The sequence below is a fragment of the Anomalospiza imberbis genome, chromosome 3 (genome assembly GCF_031753505.1).
Source record: "Anomalospiza imberbis isolate Cuckoo-Finch-1a 21T00152 chromosome 3, ASM3175350v1, whole genome shotgun sequence".
Classification (NCBI taxonomy): domain Eukaryota; kingdom Metazoa; phylum Chordata; class Aves; order Passeriformes; family Viduidae; genus Anomalospiza; species Anomalospiza imberbis.
Window position 1 is genome coordinate 83981060 of NC_089683.1, and position 20497 is coordinate 84001556.

The following is a 20497-nucleotide window of genomic DNA, read 5'->3' on the forward strand; positions in this document are numbered from 1 at the left end:
TCTTGGAGCTCCAGGCACTAGAGTAAAGAGATTATATGTCTCAGCTTCCATCACAAAATAACACTGAATGTCAACAAGGTTCAGATATCAATAAAGAATCTCCCAACTTTCATCTATCTCTTTTTGACTTATGATTTTTGAAGGCAAAGTTATGGGGATGGTGTACCAACTTGTCTTTTGAGTCACTGGAGTGAGCAGTACAGTACACTTGGGGCTGCTGTAAATGTGCAGATCTCTCAAGGCTGTTGGCTGCATCCTTTACTCTCACTCCACTTGCACTGGGAGAAGGGACAGAAGATTTGAGTGGCCAGTGCAAACACCTAGACTTGTGCCACCTCCTGCCTTGTGGGAAATCTGGGAGGAAGACTTGTTCTGCTGAGACTTCTTGGCCTGCCCCAAACAGAGTGTGCCTTTGGTGTCCCCCAGATTGAAGCCATGAGCAGCTGAAAGTGATACATGGATTGCTTTAACCTATACCTTACTTGCTCCCCTCCTCTGAAGCACTGCAGCTTGACTCATTGCTGTAACTCATCTCAGTAGCCCCTTGAGCTCTGAACTGGATTGGGTTTCCTTTAACAAATCAGCCTTCTAGCCCCCATTTTAACATTAATTGATTGGAGATGCTTTCAACTGTTCCTTCTGGGTGTATTAATTTTTTGCAGATTGAATTTGGTTTGATGAGGCAGGAAACCTGAAACTATTCCTGGCATCTCCTGCATACTCAGAATAACCACTCTAATGCATTCAGAGCAGCACACAGCAACAGGGTGGTAACAGAGCAGGGCTGGGGACAGGGGGACAGAAGAAGTGGGGTAGGGTGAGCCTAAGTAGTCACCTATCCATTTCCAAAAGACATCAGTAAGTGATTGTTTACTGGGTAAACAATCTTTCATCTTTTATATTAAACACTCTTTTCCCAGCAATGCAGGCATTTTGATCAGACTGGGCTGCTAACACTAACAGATATTAAATATACTCAGGAGAAATATGATCAAATGTTTGAAGTGTCTAGTAAATGTGCTGTTAGCTGCCTTCTCAGGGAGACTTAGTGCAAGCTATTGTGTTTTGCTGAGCAAGAGAAAGGCTGGAATATTAGACAAGGATTCCAAAGGCAATTTTATCAGCAGTGTTATGCAGCCCTGGAACACATTGCTTTTCTATTGGAAACTTTTCTGTTACAGCCATCAAATTACTTGCTATTCTTAAACATTGAAATGCCATTTTGCATTTTAAACCCTCCAAGCTGGCATGTGTAAAGGATTGCTGTGCTCAGTAGCAATACCTCCTTCTTCTGCCACTGTGGTGAGGCTCTGGACAGGGCCAGGCTTTGGTGGCCTGTTAAGCCAGACAAAGGTTTCATCCTTCCTGCTCACCCAGACATGAGTGGGAGAAACATTTGGTTAAGTTCCTCTCTCACATAGCCCTACTCAGGTCAATGTTTAGCCCGTAGATGAGATTGACTGATTCCATTCCGAGCAAGGTACCCTGAATCACCAAATAAGCTTTGTCCATCTCAGAGAGTGTTTATTTCTTCCCACAAGACTTTCTATCCTTTTATTTACAGAGATGCAGTACCAGCAAACCCCAACATTACAGTTCAACTTTTCTGCTCCTGGAGCAGAGAAAATAACAGATGAGAAGATAATTGCCTGAAGAGAAAGAGGGTTGGCCACACCAGAAGTTATATAAAAGAACATCCGGAAAATAGACTGGGAGAAGATCCTCCCTGAAAAATATATCTCTGGCTATTTCTCTTCTGCTTTTCAGCTTTTGGTTTCATAAGAAGGAGCTTGAGGCTGCTCCTTCCTCTTGGCACAGAAAAGAATACTTTGAGACCTCTGTAGCGTGGGCAATGTAAACACTCCCTTGCAGAGGTTTTCTCATCCTTAAATCAGCATCTCTGTCCTTCAGGACTCTTCTACAGGGCTATAAAAGGAGACCAAGTAAAAGTAAAAAGCCACTTTCTTTCTTTGGTAAAAAGCCAGGTTTCCCTTAGGGAAAAATGGCTGTTACATTTTACAGAAGAAATTCCATTTATTACTAACTAAGTTACACAGATTAGTGACACACACAGTATTTTTTGAAAGCATCCTCATTCCTTTAAAACTTCCCAGTATATCCAAATAATACATATACAGCATGTCTGGACTAGATGCACTTCAAAATTCTACTCTCTATCCAAGAGCTCAATTCAGCCAAACTGAAGTACCAGCTTTTATTTTGTGTAAAATAATTCAAATACCATTATTGTGGTATACATCCACACCTTACCTGAGGTGGTTAGTCCCAGGAGTAGCCTGAAGCCCAAGATATCCCTGAGACCCAGGACTCCACATCCAAAGCACCCATATAGATGATTTGAATTCATCCTGAATTCAGTCCTGTCCACCTTTCTGAGAGGCAATGCTAGTGCCTTGTGAGGAAAAACTTGGATCATCTCATCTGTCCAGTCAATTATGTGATGCTGCTCCAGGGCATGAGTGAGGACAGCAGAGCCAAGCATCATACTCTGGGGTTCCTGCACCCACCTAGTCTTTAGCACCTGTACATGTTCCTTTTCCCCCTCCTCCCCATAGACTGGGATGAATAGCTGAATTGGCCCAGAAGTAGCCCAACACAGTGATTCAACAGGCTAAACAGCCAGTGCAGTCTGGGCATTGAGATTAGTCATTAGTTGGTCATAATGGTCAATAAGGAGCTGGCCAGGGCACTACAGAGGATTTTAATCCAGTGTTCAAGCCACCAGCAGGTGCTGGCTTTGGTGAACCAATGGTCTCATTGCGAAAAGCAAGTCCTGGGCCCTCCTGTTTTTTAGAGCAGCATACTTATTTTAAATTCAAACCTGCTGTCTTTTTCTACTCCTCTTTTTCTATTGCTAAAAATGGTTTTATGACAGATCTTGATGGATATGAATTGTCTGCCATATGTTGTTTCCTTTCCTGACTGTTATCTCCATACGTCAAATGTACTTGGATCTGATGATCTCCATACAAATGATAACAAAACAGACAAGGAGAGGCCAGACTACAGGGGAAACAGACTCTCTACCAGAGAACTGAAATACCAGCAGACAGCCTTTCCACAGGAGACTGTACTGTTTACATGCTGTCACTCAAAAACAGTGACTCCTTCTAGGCACTCTCACACATTAGTTGCTCTGTGCTAAGACAGGATGTGTTCAGGGGGAAATTCCCTGGGCATCCACCACCAAGCTTAGGATATACAGAGTAGTGAGAGACATAATAAATTAGGTTTGTTTTGCCTCCAGCATAACTAGTGCCAAGCTTTTATCATTTGGGTTTTTTTTCCTGGTAAATTGGGTAAATTATCAGAAGTGCCTCAAGTGACATAAATTTACTAAATATTTGGTCTTTTAAGTCCCTTAGACACTTAAGAAAAATTTATCTATTCTCTCTTAGTCACTTATATTTTCTTCTTACCATATTGCCATTTTTTGGGGTGTCTTTGAGACTTCTGCCACTCTCCAAGACAGCGAGCAGCAAGGTGTATTTGGAAAACACAAGATCATAAATACCTCATAATAAAAGATGGTGTAAGGTTGGAATCCTACCATGTTGTCCCTAATTACTTTTTCCCTGTTTTGCCTGTCCCAGTTTTGCTTTCCTAGAACAGACACAGGAATTGCCGCTCATCCTTCAGGCTGTTCCCCCCTGCAATGGGCATCTGTGAACATGGGAGTACTTAGCCTGGCCAAAGCCTCCTTGTCATGTCTGTTGAAGAGAGGACAGGATATTCCAGGGAGACTGGTGACCCTGAGGATAAGTGAAGCCTTGCTCTGCAGTGCTTTCCTCTCCTCTCTGTGATGGAAGCTTTCTCTGAGGCAACACAGATCCAGAGTCATGTTGTGCAGCCCCTGTGACCATATTGCATCACTGTAAAAGAATCATCTTTCCAATGGGAAACATATGTGTAGCTCTGCCTCCTTCCTTCTGTGCCCAAACTTTCCTCAAGAGAGCATGACACAGTGCCTTTCTTCCTGGCTAAATCCACAAGGAATGGAATTGCTCTTTACAGGCCGAGGTAAATTTGTGCAGCTCCTGAGAAAGAACCCACCAGCAATGTAAAAGTTAAAAACCATATTTCAGGTATGATAGCTTTTGACTTCCTCAAGTTCTACATCTCTGAATCCTTCTTTTCTTTATTTCTTCCCCTCACAGTTTTTGCCTTGCTGAACTCCTCAAGAAGGAAAGCACAGTGTTGGAATAGAGATCTTTCCAAGGTTAGAGAAGACACCTTTCACTTTAACAAATGACAATCTCCATCTGGTTAGCATCCTTCTCACGTGTCTGTAACAGATACAGGCAGAATTGACTATCTTTACTTCAGGCCTACTAATTAAAGCCCTGCTCTGATGTAATGGTATCAATAAAATTTCCACTTAGGTCATCTGTGTTTTTCTGTGGATCCTGTTTTTTTTTTTTTTTCTTCAAGACAGAGGAGGTTATATTTAAGGGAGTAAATTTTTTAAGGGAGACCAGATAGCAAAGAAATGAAAGGTGATAATGAGTCTAAACAATATAAAGGAGTTTTATTCTGGGAGACCTTGAATAATTCAGGTTTGAAGGAATTTTAGGAATCCACCTAAACCAAGCACAAGCTCAAAATCATCTTCAAAAGCAGTCAGGTTGCTGAGGGCCCTGTCCCAAAGTTTTGAAAATTTTCAAGGATGGTGATGCCAGCCTCACTGGAGACTTGTTCCAGTGCTGGACTGCACAACAGGCTAATACAACAAGCAAATAAAGGGGTTTGTGGCTGGTATCTATCTCCTTTCAAGGCAAAACATGGAAAGCAGGCTGCTTTTAGTGGCTCCTATTTGCTTGGGGCTCAGTATCGACCCAAGAAGACTTTAAGGCCCAGAAGAGGAGCTGGTAAATTGGTGTTTCAAGCTTTCATTTAACTACAAAGCACATCCAGGATGCTAACTCCTTGGGAAGTGTAACTCAGTCTGTACAACCACTTGGTGAGCAGAGAGGAAGAAAAAAGGTCTGTAACAATTTGCCTTCAAGAGCTGCTCTTGTGAGCCTAGCACTTCCCAGAGCATCCCTCATCAGACGACTGGCCACACTGCTCTTCAAAACAAAGTGGGTTTAGGGACTCACTTATTACTCATCATGCTACCAATGTTTTCATTAGTCTTACAGTGTTACACAGACCTACCTTGCTAGATAATGTGGCTGCAGCAAATTTCCTTCCACCTGTCCCATAATCTTTTCCAGGACTTTACTGAGAGATCCTTGTCCACAGTACACTCAAGGGGGCAGTCACAGAGGGTACACAGGCAGAAATGAGCAGCAATGAGCAATCCCGATCAGAGGAACAACAAACCAGATCGTGCCAACTTCAGTACCAAAGTGGATGCATTAAAACTGTGCTGAGCCACTGCTGAAAGAGATCTCACTAGAATGAGTGCTGATACTTGTGTGAGCAGTCAGGCACATGAAACAGACTGAACCCTTCAAAAAATGCCTCTTTCGAAAACTCAGGTTGACACTTGCTAGTTTGAGTGCAGTTAACAGAGGTCAGAGGTTCCCTCTAGCTCCTGGGTGAATCTCTCACTTCACAAACCTTGTCACCATTTGCTCTTGTGATGATGGTGGTCCCTCAGATCTTTCTCATTGAAGGAAAGGAGATTGCAGCAGACCTTTGAATAGTCAGGGAAAGATAAGATGTTTCTAAGAAGTTTCAATACACATGTAGTTTATTTGTCAAATTTACTAACACCTAAGATAAAAAGCATGCTGTTGCCTTGGCCAATACTAAGCAGACTGGTTGGGTTGGTTGTCTTCTACTTTTTGTTGTTACTACTTGTGTATTTAGAATATTATAAGAAAAAATAAAAGTGTCTTTCAAGCTAGCTGAAACCACAAGTTGATCCAAACAGAGTGAATAGACAGTACAACATGCTTGCACACGCTACAGTTTTTATTTGAGTAATTATTGAACCAACCTCTCAAGTCTGAGATTTCAGTATTTAGCAGTAAAGTTCACACTTGTTAAAATTCAAATCTTCTGGGCCACTTGCTTATAAGGCACAGAAGTACTCTTCTTGGAAGTGCAATATAAGTAAAGAAATAAGAGATAGTGTACATAATTCAATTTAAATTCAAGAAAAATTACCCTGGCTAATTTTTCTTACCTATTCAGCTTTCCAGGACTCTGGCCTTCTGACTGTGCTTTGACAGGTGCTCTGAAAGCAGCAACCAGTTAATCAAAAAGCATTAGGATATGGGAAGGGCTGAAGACCAGAAGGGACCACTTCGAGTGGACTGTGACCACCTAATTTCAGCATTAGGGCTGAAAGAAAGCAGCAATTTCAGACCTTCCTTCACCACAGCCTCAGTTATCAGAAGTCTATAAGGATTTACATAGTAAATAACTCCTAGTTTTGTCTCTGACCATTAAGTACCAGTGTTATTGCCCTTGGGGAGCACTTAATGTCTCTATCTATTTTAATTTCATATCATTTTGCACTGGTTCTTTAGAAATGCAATTTCATGCATTGCTTTGTTTCAGTCAATACCATCTAGACAAATTGAAGTCACTACATAAACAAGCTCCTTAAAGGCAATAATGCCCTGCGATGAAAAGAAAATATTTGACTGCTTCATATGCTTGAGCAGGAAGGAATTGAAAGGACCACTACCAACATCAGACAACCTTACCATTTAGTTTTATATTTCAAGAATTTGATTATGTTTTGTTGTCAGAGTCTTGCATCTCAATTCAGTACTGTTTTTACCAATATATCTTGCACTTCAAAGCTACTGGTGTAATTGCTTCTGTTTAGATGGTGCCCTTTAATCAACACAAGACCTTGCATTATTACAGACAGCATGTGTGAAACTCCTAGAAAGCCTTGCCAAGCCAGAACCTTCACAGGCTCTAAAAACCCAGCCTCTCTGTGAGTGGAAAATAATAGAAATCATAAAGCTTCCCTAATTAGTGCATTCAGTTTTGGTGCCATCTAAAGACTGAAGCATGTAAGTCTCCATGTTTAAAATTAATTCTACAAGGCAGAGAGGAATCACTGTAGTGCACAAGCAGAACCAGGAAATGGAACAACAAACTTACCATGGCACTAATGATTATGGCTAATAACAAGATGTTGAAAGAGCTAAATTGTCCAGAGAAGGAGAGAGAATATTTGTGTGTGTGTGTGTGTGTGTGTGTGTATGTGTGTGTGTGTGTGTGTGTGTGTGTGTGTGTGTATGTATGCAAGAGCATGGGACTAGAATCAAAAGGGTGAACTCCCAAATCTCAGTGGAGTTGAGCAAGTTTTTAAATTTAAATAACTTCTTAAATGAAGTTTATCTTACTGTTATTTAGTCATTGCAAAATGTCTGTTCACAGGTTTGAGGTTTTTTTCTGAAATTAATTCACCATTTGAAATTATATCTGAAAACCTTTTAATTAATTCAAGTGATCCACAGTTCATTCACAAGGTGTTTTTGGAAAAATTCAGTACCTAAAATTGTGCTGGTTTTGCATGGATTTCTAGATAGATTAATATGCTTCTCTATCTCTAGCTGCTGTGCCTCGTTAATTGCTAACACTTGTTTTCAAAGGCAGAATCCATTGCAAATTTAAAATTCGCTGTCTGAAAAAAAATCACATACTAGCTAAAATTCATGGTAAAATGTAAGGGATTAAATTTTTCCCTTTTCTTAAATTTCTGTGGGCACATATGCTCCTGGGAACTCTGACCTCCAGCTTCCCTCAGGAGAACATGGCAGGGACAATGATAATAACATCCCAAAACAACAGAGGGCTTGCAAACATCACAGTAAAGGACTAGAGGAATCAACTCGTGGGAAAAGCAGCAGTGTGAGCCTACATCTCTTGACATGAGACACATTTCACACAGATGTTTTGCATAAATTGAAGAGCTATCCCAAGCAAGGACAATCCCAGTAAATTAATTTGAAATCACAAATGTTGATGGCTAGTTAATTAAAGGAATCCCTGAATTTTTTTATATTTCTGTAGCGTTAATGAGTAGAGGTATCCTGAGTTTAGGTGGGACATCTACAAATCTTCCAGTATTTGGGATAATGACAACAACACAGATACTACAGCACATGACTGCAGCTGCTGTAGTTTAATTTTACTAAGTGACATCTAAGGAGGACAAAGTAACTTCCTGCAAGTATTTGAAGATCAGAGTTGAAAAAGGACAGTGTAAATGGTACCTAAATATAACAACATGTCTGATGGTGCTAAGCAAGTCAGAGGATCTGACTGCAACACAGTGAGGACTCACACATGCCATACATGTTAAATACATTACAGGTGAGTTCCCTGATTCAGCTGCTCAGATGGATATAAAATGTAAGTATAATTTTTAAAAAAGAGTTTCTAATAGTGCAATCTACCAAGCCAAGGGACAGAATTGCCAGAAAAGGGGTAGAACCCTCAATTTTGAGATACAGACATTCAGTTTGATAGCTGCTCTGTCCAGAGGTGATTTGGTCTTTTCCATGTATAGCTATGATTTTCTAGCAGCCAGCATTAGGGAAAAAAAGAAACTACTCTTTTCCTGAGGGTAAAATAATCCACTCTTTCAAATTCATTGCTATGGCAACATTGATGACTCCCAGAGAATGGGACAGCGTGTCCTCCACTCCACTTTGTGCCCCTGTCTTCAGACATCTTTTCCCCTGCTCGGCACCTCTTTCTGGTACTTATTGCTTCTTTGTCAATGGCAGTCCTACATCCATCACTGCTGCTATAGGTTATGGCATCAGGCTAGACTCTGAAATCCATGGAGGCAGGACTGACAACAGACAATAATTTAAATTAATTGAGATTTCCCTCCTCATTTGGAAACAACTCAGGGAAAACATAAACCTTGCCATGTTTGAAAGACAGCTTAATGCTACACTCCTGAATGAGATATGACTGAGTCTTAATCCCACTGAGTGAAACTTGACCTGTTTGTACTAAGGGTTTATTATGATCGCTGGTATTTCTCCCACTCTAAATCCTATGTACATCATTTACATGGGATTTTTAAATGGCAAAGCAAAATCCATTTGGAGAGACTTTTTCCCATTTTAATAACATTTTCACACACATCAGCTAAGTCAGTCACTGTTGCAAGCTCAGCCTCCCTTTTCTGCAGTGATCAAAATTAAATGCCAGCTGATCTCCTGGAAGGCTACAGACTGAGCCCAGCACAGCAAGATGCTCTCAGTGAATCCCATTACTACTTATTCATGTGTTTAGCAGTAATTAAACACCACGTTCTTACAGAAATCACAGGATCCTAGTCCAGCAATTTTTCCTGAGGAAGTTTCTTTATACTCTGAGACCAGACTTCAAACCACCTCACAAAGTGCCAAGTAAGACCTGCTCTCCAGAGTGGATCAGGTGAAGAAGTGGCCCTGAAGTTAACACAGGAGTTTAGAGGCAAAGATGGGAGGTCTTTCCTGACAGGAACCTAAGAAATATATGCCAAATTTAGGCTTTGCTCTTGTTTGGACAAATTCCATTATAAAGCTTCTGTTTTTCAAGAAGGAGCAGAATGTAACTTCCTTTTTTATTCCTCCCCAAGAACAGGTCTCTCCCTGTCTCTGCTGTAAGGAGCTGAAAGGAGAACTAGAAAGACCAGAGTGCAACCTCCCTAAGTCATATTCAGCACTGCCTGGCTTAACCAGAGCTGGCCTGGGTTCATCCAAAATAAATACTGGGGACTCTTAGCACCAGCTGTGTCTTTTTACAGGTAAGGTCCTTCCTGAATGCTGTGATCACATATATTGCACTCATTTCCTATGGATAATAGTCCATAACACCAAACAATTCAGGAACCTGTGCCATCAGAGACCTATGGATTTGAATTGACAGAGAGTATATACATGTTCTTTTGTGGACACCAGAAGGAAACAACCTCACTTCCAGAGGCAGGAAATACTCTCACGTCAGGGGTTCTTCCACAGTTATTTCCTCCTGTCATCCCCCAAGAATATCTGTCTTCTTAATAAACTGAGCTTGAGCTCCTACACCTCTATAACAGAGAGCATTTGCTGTGAGAGTAATCCTGAAGGGAGGGTCACCCAGAATTTTTTACAGCACTAGAAACCATTTCAGAGGGAAAAAAACAAACAAAACCCAAATGTGCAGTATCACTGTATAATAAAAAGCCTTTCATTCTCTCTGACATATGCAATGGATCAGAGGTCACACAAGTGTTTTAATCGTGAGTGCATGCAGAACCGTTTGTTGTCCATTATGTGCTGCAGTTAGAGGTGATCACAGGACACCCAAAAATTATTGACGGTGAAAACTGGCACTGTTATAGTTCCTACTTGGGCTCAGATTTTGAAAAGTTAAATTTTGTTTGCAGGTTGCAAATGAACAAAGTCATGGGAAATGCTATTTTGTACCTAGTAGCTTTCTAACTTTATGCCAGTTTTGTTGCATGAGGATTGTGCTCAGCCTCAGTAATCCTGTCTTCAGACAAGAGGCAGAAGAGTTAAGGAAATGTGCTACCATGTTTAAGCATTTGCTAGTAACATTCTGTGATTGGTACTATTATAGCATCTGAGCTAGTCTTACTTTGCACCTTGCACAAGGCATTCATGCTTGAACAAAGAACATACAAAATGCTATTCTTTGGATTTGGCAGCATGTTATAGGCATTTGGCACAAGCATAAATTTCAGTGTAAAGTGCAAGGCAACAAAGAATCCAATCTCATTCACTCCACAAAGAAAAGAGGAAAAAAAAGAAGAGTATTTTGCACTTACTTAATGAGAAAATTTGCCAGGGCTGAAGAGCCTTTTTTTTTTTTTTTTTTTTTTTTTTTTTTTTTTTTTTTTTTAATGTTCTTATCAGCCTGGCTTTTAAAATGGGAAGAATGGTAGCTGAAGGCAACTAATAGCTTACAGGGTCAATCTCGGCAGTGGGATTTGAATGAGGAGATGAAAGAAGTCTAAAGGGAATGAAATCCCCAGAGACAGAACTATGATCCTTCTGGGAATCATTCCCTTAGGGCCACTTAGCAACAGGCCACTGTCCAAGCACAACACCCCTGAGAGCAGAAGAAAAACTTTCTTCTTTGTATCTTGCCCTCTCTGTTGGAAATACTGTTTTCAGCTTATTCCCTGGGGAGTCAGAGGCTCATCAGGAAGAAATAAAGCTGGCCAGTCTGGGAGTAATTGTGTCTCATGTTCTGCAAAGGCACACATTTCTCTTATCCTCAGGAAGAAAATCGCCTCATTTTATATTCAGATTCAAATGTACTGAAATTATAAGCAGTAGAATAATTACGTTCAACATGACACACTAGATCTGACCTTAATAAGACAGCCTGGTGTCCTCAGCTGTTATGGGACTAGCTCCTTCTATTTGTAGACCTGGGGGTCATTTCCACATTCTCCCTCCAGCAAAAATAAGTTATGTGCTTCTTGCATCATGTCCATTTGTGACCCAGGGGCTAAAGCAGTAACTCATTCATTTCTGTTGTGTCTGAATGCTGGCTTGGCCAGTGCCACTAAAAGAGATACAAAGAAAGTAAACATTTACTTAGAGAGAGTAATAGACACAGCAGTGGAGTTATTTTTAACCCTTATTAGTTTGATACTAAATTTTAGCAATGGTAGAAGAAACAGTGACACGATGAATTGGCTCCACTGGAGTAAGAACATACCGCTTTCACAAAGGTAATTGGTGTCAAAACCTGTCACAGACCAAAATCTTCCTCACTTCTGACCGCCAGGTCACATGGGTATTCCAGTGCTACCCCTACACGTCTGCCAGTGCTGCTCAGCCATGACCCATAGGCCCTACTATTGTAGCATTGAGCACCCCACACTATGCAGGCAACTCATTTTTCTGACGGGATAGGTGTAACACAAAACCATCACACCAGTTGGAATGGCTCGCCCTTGTTTGGAAACCTCCCTGTGCTTAGAAGATGGAAAGCTGCAGGGTGGGAGGGAGTGGGAGGAACAGCTCTGTCCAGGACATATCCTTTAGAATTTGCAGATGTGGTTTTTAATCCCTCTTTTCCTCGGGGATCAGTTAATCAAAAGTAAGAGACACATCAGCTTTCTCCTCAGTAACAGGAGCAGCTGGAGAGAAATGTGTGGATATAACTTACATCTAATGACTATGTGCCAATTCTACTCCCCAAAGAGGTGCATACATAAAAATTTGGTTTTTACTCTCCCACCCCCCTTCCCCTGATGGACAAGGGATTAAGGTTTTTGCAACTAAATATCAGAAAGCAGGTCATTAAAGTGTTTTCTTCTGGAATTTATGCAAACATTGCTTATTACCAGTTCAGCTTTCCATATAATTTTGGATTTCTTCAAACCAAAGGCATGAGACATGCCTTAAAACTGTGAATTGTTATTTGCTAGGTGTAAAAGGAGGCACTCTAGCATTTCCTTCACAGGGATGCTGGAAGGACAACACTGCAAATGCTTGAAAGGTGTTCAGAGGCTGTGGGTATAGATGTTGTAGAGTATGAGGAAATGCAAAAAGAACTGACTTGTGTCTTTATTAGGAAATTGCATATGTATGCATCAGACCAGGACACTTGGAGAAAAGATGTCTGTGTTATTTTCCCAAGTCTGTCCTTGGTATTTATTCTAGGTGATGGTGGAAAAAACACTTTTCTTCTCAGTACATCCATCTCTCCAGCCATAGTATGGGAACAATACTACTGACCTTACTGAGGAGCTGAGGAGATTGGGAAAGCTGAATTCACTCACCTGCAGAATGCTTCATGTTTGCATCACAGATCATGAGTTAGAATTAACAGTGTCATTGTTCTGGTGCATCCCCAATGCAGCTGATTTTGAGCCTCTCATATTTCAGTGTTAAAATAAGGAAAGCAAAAGTCAGTCTTGCTTTAATCAGCCTTGAGCAAACTGCCTGCACTTTCTGATGTACACACCTTGGAAAAGGATGACATGGCATAGTGTAGCCCTTGTGTCAAGGACAATCACACAGCATGAGGTTGCCTCTGCAACAGTGACAGGCTGTACCACCTCTTGCATGAAGCCCCATCCTTGTTCAGTGAGCTCTACAGAACAAGCCACAAACAAAAACAGAGGCTACAAGAGAACCCAAAGCCTTTGTTGCACCTTTGTCCTCCAGAGCTTCCCTGGCTCACCTGGCAGAAGTTCGTCCATGCCTACGATCTGCCTTGGAGAGCCTGGAAGGACAGCAGGAGCCTCATGGCAGTTTGTCATTCAGCATTGTTGCAGGGACTTGTGTTCCTTTCCATATAAAAAGCCTCTGACTGTAATTTTCGAAGCTATAGTGTATTCTTTGTCTCTGAGGAAGATCCATAATCTGAAGTTGGAGAGGCATGAACAGGAACTTGCATGGCAGGAACTGGTCAGTGCCCTGCTGCTTCCCAATGAATGCTTCCCAATGATTTTGCATTTTGTCCTATTTTGCATGGCCTCAGCATTTATAGTCTGTAGCCTCCTATACACCCTGCTCTTTGCAGTGTCACCATGAAAATGTCTGTATAAATGGGAATTTCAATAGCCATTTTACTCCCAGCATCAGCAACCACATTCGATGCCTCAGAGCCTGCTAATCTGCAGTAGTCATGAGGTTACTTATCTCCTGCTCTTTTCAAATACCTTGGCAGCAGATACAAAAGGGAAATGGCAGGAGCTATTCTTTTCTGGAGTCTGAGACCTTTTTTTTTCCTCTTTTCTCTCTCTCTCTTTTTTTTTTTTTTTTTTTTTTTTTTTTTGTGCTGTACTGTTGCTACATTACCAAGCATCACATTCAAAATCCAATGGCAAAGTTTGCAAGAGAGATAAGAGATTAAAATCGCCCAAATTTCTGCTAGTGTAAAGCTCTTAGCCCACAAGGGCAGCAAGCTGCAGGTTCCAGAGTGCTTAGCTGTCTGTTAGCTAATTAAAGCACTGTGATCTGAGACCTTTGAAAGATTTAGTTCAGATCTTCCTTGGGGTCATTTTCAGCTCCACTACCTATTTGCTGATGAATCCTCAGCTCCAGGTGTTGAGCTACAGAAGGATGTTTGGAGAGTGGTGGTTATAGCCATGGACTTAGGCATTGTTAAAAGGCAAAGAAAGATGTAGCTTCACAGACACTTCTAGTGAGGATAACGAGAGTTAAAAATGTGCAAAGAAAATAAATTATGAAAAACAATTATCATTTTGATTGGATTTAGAATGCTGTTGCTATGCCTCTTATGGTGAAGAATTTGGGTTGCTGATTCACTTAATGTCTATCACTGCTGACATCCAAAGTTGAAGCCATTTCAGCAGCTAAAAACTCTCCCTGAGAGCCAGTCCTCATCCTTTTTTATGTCCCTAGGTGGTGTCACAGAGTAATAGAACAGTGGGAGATCTCACTGTGTGGTCAACTGTAACTAAAACAAGGCTGCAAAAAGAAAAGCATTGAGGCACAAGCTCTATGATTGACCAGCTAGGTTGGGCACACTGTTGAATAGAAACTGAGGAAGATTTTCTAAGATGGGATGAAGTGTCCCAGACAAGATCAGAGGTCTGCCAGGTGGAAATCCAGCTGTGAAGCTAGGTCTACAAAAACAAAGGAAGGTAACTGCACTTCCAAGCACGCCTGAGCAGAGCTGGGTCCTGCAAATGAAGAATAATAGAGCCAACTAAGGTAGGACACAGAGTATAGCAGATGTGAAGGAATGAGGAGGATGCTGAAGGTGCCTAGCAAAGAGCTCCAAAAGATGGGGATGATCTGGTTCTCCTGAGGAGATGGTAACAATACAACTTTATTTTCTGCTTATAGAAATTAAGAAACTTAACATTTTTTTTCAGTTCAACTTTAATAATTTGGTAAACAAGAGATCCTTAGTCAGTGCACAATAATGCACTTCGTATTTGTTGTCCATGACTCAGGCTTTGGAACAAAGGGATAGAAGAGGATCTTCTTCCATCCTGCTGCCCAGGGTCCCAGAAAATTCATTATAGGAGAATGTTAAGCTCTTTGGAAGGTATTTTTATTTCCTGATGGATTTCTGCAAGCACAGTCATGTATAAAAATAAACAAGACAAGGCAAAATAAAATCAAAGAACGAGGCCTGGCAATCTAAGATAAACTGTGTTCCCTTTGCTATTGATCCCCTGAACCCTGTGCTTTCATTCCGAGTCAAATTGGAGAGAGAAATAACTTAAGGATTTCAGAGAAAATAAGCCAAATATGGTATACCTCAAAAAAATCTTAAAAAGATATCTCAAAAGATATCTTTTTATCTTTTGAGGAGATAAATGAAGTTGAGGAGGAGAGAAATGAAGCTGAATTAAAATCTGACTTTCTTCTCTCCTCTTTCACTCCCCCCGCTGAACTGAAAAGCTTCTGCCATCATCTGCTTGTAGAAAGGCAAAGGCTTCAGGCACCTGTCTTTTCCTGTGTCAGGATCATTGTAATTACATGAGCAACCACCAGTATAGTGAAGGAGTCTTTTTCTTCAGTAAGTTTGCCTGTTTGTCCAGCCTGTAAGTAATATACTTTTGGTGTCTTTCCTTGTGCATCCTCACGCATGGCCCACTGCAACTTGGCTGATTGTAGCTTTTCCTGCCTCACAGGGATAGATAGGAAGGAGGAAGAAAGTAAATGAGGGAGTGCCCAAGGTGCCTCCCAGCATGATTAGGTTCTGAATTATTGCTGCCACAAGCTAATGGCAGCATCTAATACAAGCATCTCCCCCCAGCTTTCTCTCACAAGGACAGAAAACTCTCATATTTTAACAGGAATTTTTACATGCCTGTTGTTATGGGTACAGGATATGCAAGCCAGAAATGAGAAATATTTTCACTGTTTGAGGCAGCTGCATAAAAGTAATGAAAAAAAAAAAAAAAAAAAAAAAGGAAGGCTGTCATAGAAATCAGAGAATGCAATGAATGAGCTCAGATTTGCATTCAAGCACAACCTCAGACCTCAAAGGCAGAGAAATTTGAGGTGATCTTTTGCAGCATGATTCCTTGACATCTTCTGAATGTTCAAGTGCATGAATACAATTTTGTGGTATATGTGTGTGAGTGTGTGTATGTGGTATGAGTGCATATTTACATGCTGATTATTTATGTGAACTCTGGCATGGGTGTGTGTACATACATTCAGCGCTTACTCTTTGAGCTGGGGGTGTTTAGCCTGGAGAGAAGGAGGCTCAGGGGTGACCTTTTACAACTACCTGACAGGAGGTTGTAGAAAGGAGGAGGTCAGCCTCTTCTCCCAAGTAACAAGTGACAGGATGAAACTGGCCTGAAGTTGCAGTAGGAAAGGTTCAGATTGAATATGAAAAAAATTCTTCATTGAACAGGTTATCAAGCTTTGGAGCAGGTTCTTCAGGGATGAGTTGAAATTACCATCCCTGGAAGTATTTAAAAGCCATGTAGATGTGGCACTTAGGGACATGGCTTAGTAGTACATTTGGCAGTGCTGGTTTAATGGCTAGACTCAATGATCTTAAAGCTCTTTTCCCATCTAAGTGATTCTATGATTCTAAAGCTATTTTCTGATGTTTACTTAAGCAAATAATAATTCAGTTGTACTTACAGTACTTTGCAGCCAGAACACTTGGGGCACTGCAGAACAACAATAGAAATGCTTCAAAGCACAATACAAACACAGTATTAAAAACATCTTATAATTCAAATAAAGCATGTTGAGTTCCTGAGAGGCAAAGTCATGGAGATATCAGAAGGGAATAAATATGTGGTTACAATGGTTTTGTTTCAAAGCAAAGTGTAGAAAATGTGGTTTAGATAGATTTAGAAGAGGAATGATGGTGGGGTGAGTTTCTCATGCCAGAGTCCTCTCTGACAAAGACTGACTGTAAAAGCTGAGCTGTGTCTGGTGCTGACACATGGTCAAATGAAGCTTGAAGGAAGCAAGCTTGGGTTATTGCAAGGATCAGCTGTGTAAAGGGCTTTCAATGAGCAGTATCAGCATGTAACAGTTGCCCTGCTTTAGAGGAAGCAGCCATAGTGCTGAACACAGGGCATGTGAAATTTAATCTTTGGCATTTTCACCTACTAGTAGGGATTGAGGGAGTGACTTCTGAACCAGTGTGGGAGCCATGTGAAGGAACAAGGAATGACACTGTGACCCCAGATGTAAAGGCTGCTAAATAAAAAGCAAAACCTGTTGTTCATACCCATAGCCCATCCCAGCTACAAAATAAAATCACCTACCCTCCTCTTTTATTATGCTGGGCCCTTACCTTCTCAGAGATTTACCCAGGGAAACAGAAGTCAGCCGAGTGGGAGCACCAGCTTCCCTGCTCACCCATCAAGGAGACCCAGCAAATGCTGCTGGAGCCATTGTTATTCCTCCCATGCAATATCTCTGAACACAGCACAGAGATATAAGGCAGCAGAAGTCTTGCAAACAAGAACCTCATGATTTGTTGAGAGCCTTCTCCAAGGCTAGTGCGATGCAACAAGAGCTGTATCTGGCGATAAGCGCCTGCCTCCAAGGCTACTGAAAGCTAAATAAGCCCATGTTTGTTGTGCAGCAAGTAGAGCTCTAAGCTGGATGCTGCCCAGTGCTTTCCCCATGTAAATTGGGGAGTTCCTGCTCAGATGCCAAATGTTAGAGCTGCCTTTGAGTGCCTGACATTGATTTCAATGGAATACAATTGCTGAAGCTTGATTCTCACAGAACAAAATGAAAGACCTGAAGCAAAGTTGTGCCTGGGGGAGCTGAGTTTGGTGTAGCAAGAGAAAGGAGGAACACTGCCCTCTGGCTTTTCAGCTCTTTGAAACAGGCATTTTTCACGCCCAGACTCCCATAGTATATTCCAGGAGAAATGCCAGGAAGCTCTCAAAGGAGCTTAGGGTCAGGGCTGAGCCCTGCTGGGGGTAGGCACAGTGAACTAGAAATAGTACTGAAGAGGGAAAAGTGGTGACCAGGAAAGCACTAACACTGCAGTGGAGCATGGGTGTTCAGTATCAGCTGGCTCAAGGAGGTACCAGGAGAACATGGATCATGTTGGTTGTCTCACTGTCATTGCAGCAGAAGATTCCATGACCATCCTGTCTGTCTTGACAACTCTCTGCCAAAAGCCCACCCTGTGAGAGATGGAAGTAGTGTAAAAATAAGCCCTGTACTTCAATATAATCCTACTGACATAAACACAATCATGAATTTCACATGCCAATTCAATCACAAATATGACATCCGTATTTTCACTCTAATTTAAAGAACGTCGAATGCTCTTGAACCAAACTTTCATTTAATATAACCAGGTAGGGAAAGAGCTTCCGTGTATAGACAAAATTATTTGTTTGCTTTATCAGAACAGAATAAAATACAAATTAGTTACCAATATTTGTACAGCACTTAGACAACGAGTGCTTGGACACTCATGGAGTCTCCTCTCAAGAAGAGGACACAAAAGACACTGTTCTACCATCTTTGTGTTCCCTCCAGCAGCTTTCCCTGTGTGATGGGTAGGAAGGGGATCTGGCTGGCATAGGGCCTACTGGAATTTCTTCTCTTTTACAATGGCAGTGCCCCCAAATGTCTAATTGTTACCTGACATGTAGGGTGCTGTATATCTCAGGTGCAGTGCTCAGTCTGCACTCCCAATGAAGTCACTGGGGGCTGAGAGAATAAGAACTTTAAGTAGTATTGAATCAAGAACCAGAATAGTTTAAAATTTGTACTATCAGAGTCATTACTGATATTCTTCAATCTGTGCCTTAGCTGGAAAGGGTCCTTTGGCAATAAACCCAGCGTCTCTGCAAGACTCAGAGGCAGAGACTTCAAGCTGACCCACCCAAGTCTAAATTTATTAAGTAGGACCATGTAAGAACAGACACAGCCACTCTGTCATTGCAAGGTTAAATGTTTGAAATCTAATATACGAAAGATGGTGAAACACCAGGGTATAATGGGCCAAATGGTATAATTAACCCCCAAAGGAGGACTGAATTCCACATGTCCAGAATCTCTTAAGTGCTACCTTCCTCTCCAGAGACCTCCCATTATGCTGCCTCATGTGTTATTAGTGACAGACCTATATCTATGGCCTCTCTCCCTGTCACAGTCCCAACACATCACACAGTGACATTGTCCTTTCCTTCTTCATAAGGAATGACATTTTTGACATCACCCTATGAGCAAGGACTAAAGAAACAACAAAGCAGCAAGTTATTGCAGGATGAAAATGCACAGATGCACCTAGTTAGTGATCTGAGAGTTTTGCAGGCAGGTGATGTAGGTTTCTTCTTCACATGGAAGGAAAAAGGATACATGGAAGAAAGAGTGTCTCCCAGTCTAGGGCACCTGGTGAGAAAACGAGAGTGTTCAGAAATTTCCAAAGTTCATTTCATTATTTTAGGGCACTTTTACACTTTGGGTGTTTGAATTAAAAACCTCCTGGGGCTCCCTTGTTCATTTTGAGAAACTCCTTTCTTATGTGAAACACTTCCCTTGGACATATGGGTATGAGGAAGAGTAGAAAATGTGCAGCCTGGGAGAAAAGTCTGGAAAGGCTGTCTATTCTAGGCATAGGTTTGAAGATGCTGAAAGAGACATTGAGGCCACTTCTGCCTTTCTGTTCTATTATTCTCCTTTCCCCCCTTCATTTTTGCCTGAAAAGAACTTGAGGATAACAATCAGCAGTAACACAAATAGCAGAAAATGACAGATACCTAGAAACTAATAAAGGAGGTGCTTTTCTGGGATTGGGCTGGGTTCCATAATAGTATTGGAAGGTACTGAAGAACCTGATTGCCACATTGTTCCAATCTCTCTATTCAATTTCTCACTTTAGTTTTCCTTGGTGCCAGCATTATACAGCAATGTTATATGTAAAAGAAAATAAAAAGCATTTAGTGCTGCCCAATTTTCTGAGATTCTAGCTCAGTTTTGAATCAATCTTTACTCAAGTTCCTTCTGGAGAAAGAGCTGAATGATAATTAAATAATGGACCTGTAAAAAGGAAATGGATAAACAGAATATAAAATGGTTCTCCTGGATTTTTGTTCATTCTTCAGCCATTACCCTCTATTTACAAACAGGTGAAAGGATGGGTACAAATATGTTCCAGCCTAGACAAAAGTAAAATTGATGGAGACTAGAGATGCCAGAGCAAATGAGATCTCTGAGGGCTCAGAAACAAACTCTCTGACATATCCACTCAATATTCATTGAAATGAGCTCAGGAAACTTAGCTCAATTAAAGACTGGCTGCAGGGGAAAGCAGATCCAAGCTGAACTCTGCAGAAGTGTTTTCCTGCATGCCTAAGATCTAGGTCAAAAGAGACATAATTGTCCAAGGGATGCAATATGTTATAATGACATCTTCCAGAAGCAGTGTTCTGGAGTGCTCTGGCTTAACAATGCTCATCTTTCACAGTTACACCACTGCAGTAATGTCTGTACAGCTGGCTTAGTAGCACAACTGTACCTGGAAATGCAGATTCCCATGGACAAAGTGGACTTTTGACCCTATGAGTCAGTGAATAACAATTAGGATGGATTATTTTCCTAGTGACATTAAA

The 20497-nt window shown here is 41.2% G+C and overlaps 2 long non-coding RNA genes across 3 annotated transcripts in view; one reads left to right on the top strand and one right to left on the bottom strand.

Annotated features, from left to right (window-relative positions):
• The window catches only part of LOC137471290 (uncharacterized), a 34008-nt gene extending 16302 nt beyond the window's left edge, over positions 1-17706 (bottom strand). The window contains exons 1-2 of one of the 2 annotated variants that reach the window (XR_010997509.1): positions 9908-10167; positions 9272-9449 (exon numbers count right to left, since the gene is read on the bottom strand). This is a non-coding gene — a long non-coding RNA (uncharacterized lncRNA). Of the gene's footprint in view, positions 1-9271; positions 9450-9907; positions 10168-17208 lie in introns of those variants that run through there. The other variant, XR_010997510.1, reaches the window with a different exon arrangement.
• Positions 3985-13714, top strand: LOC137471291 (uncharacterized). The gene is made up of 3 exons (XR_010997512.1): positions 3985-4240; positions 9575-9742; positions 12618-13714. It is a non-coding gene; the product is annotated as an uncharacterized lncRNA (long non-coding RNA).
• Positions 17707-20497: the final 2791 nt, after the last annotated feature.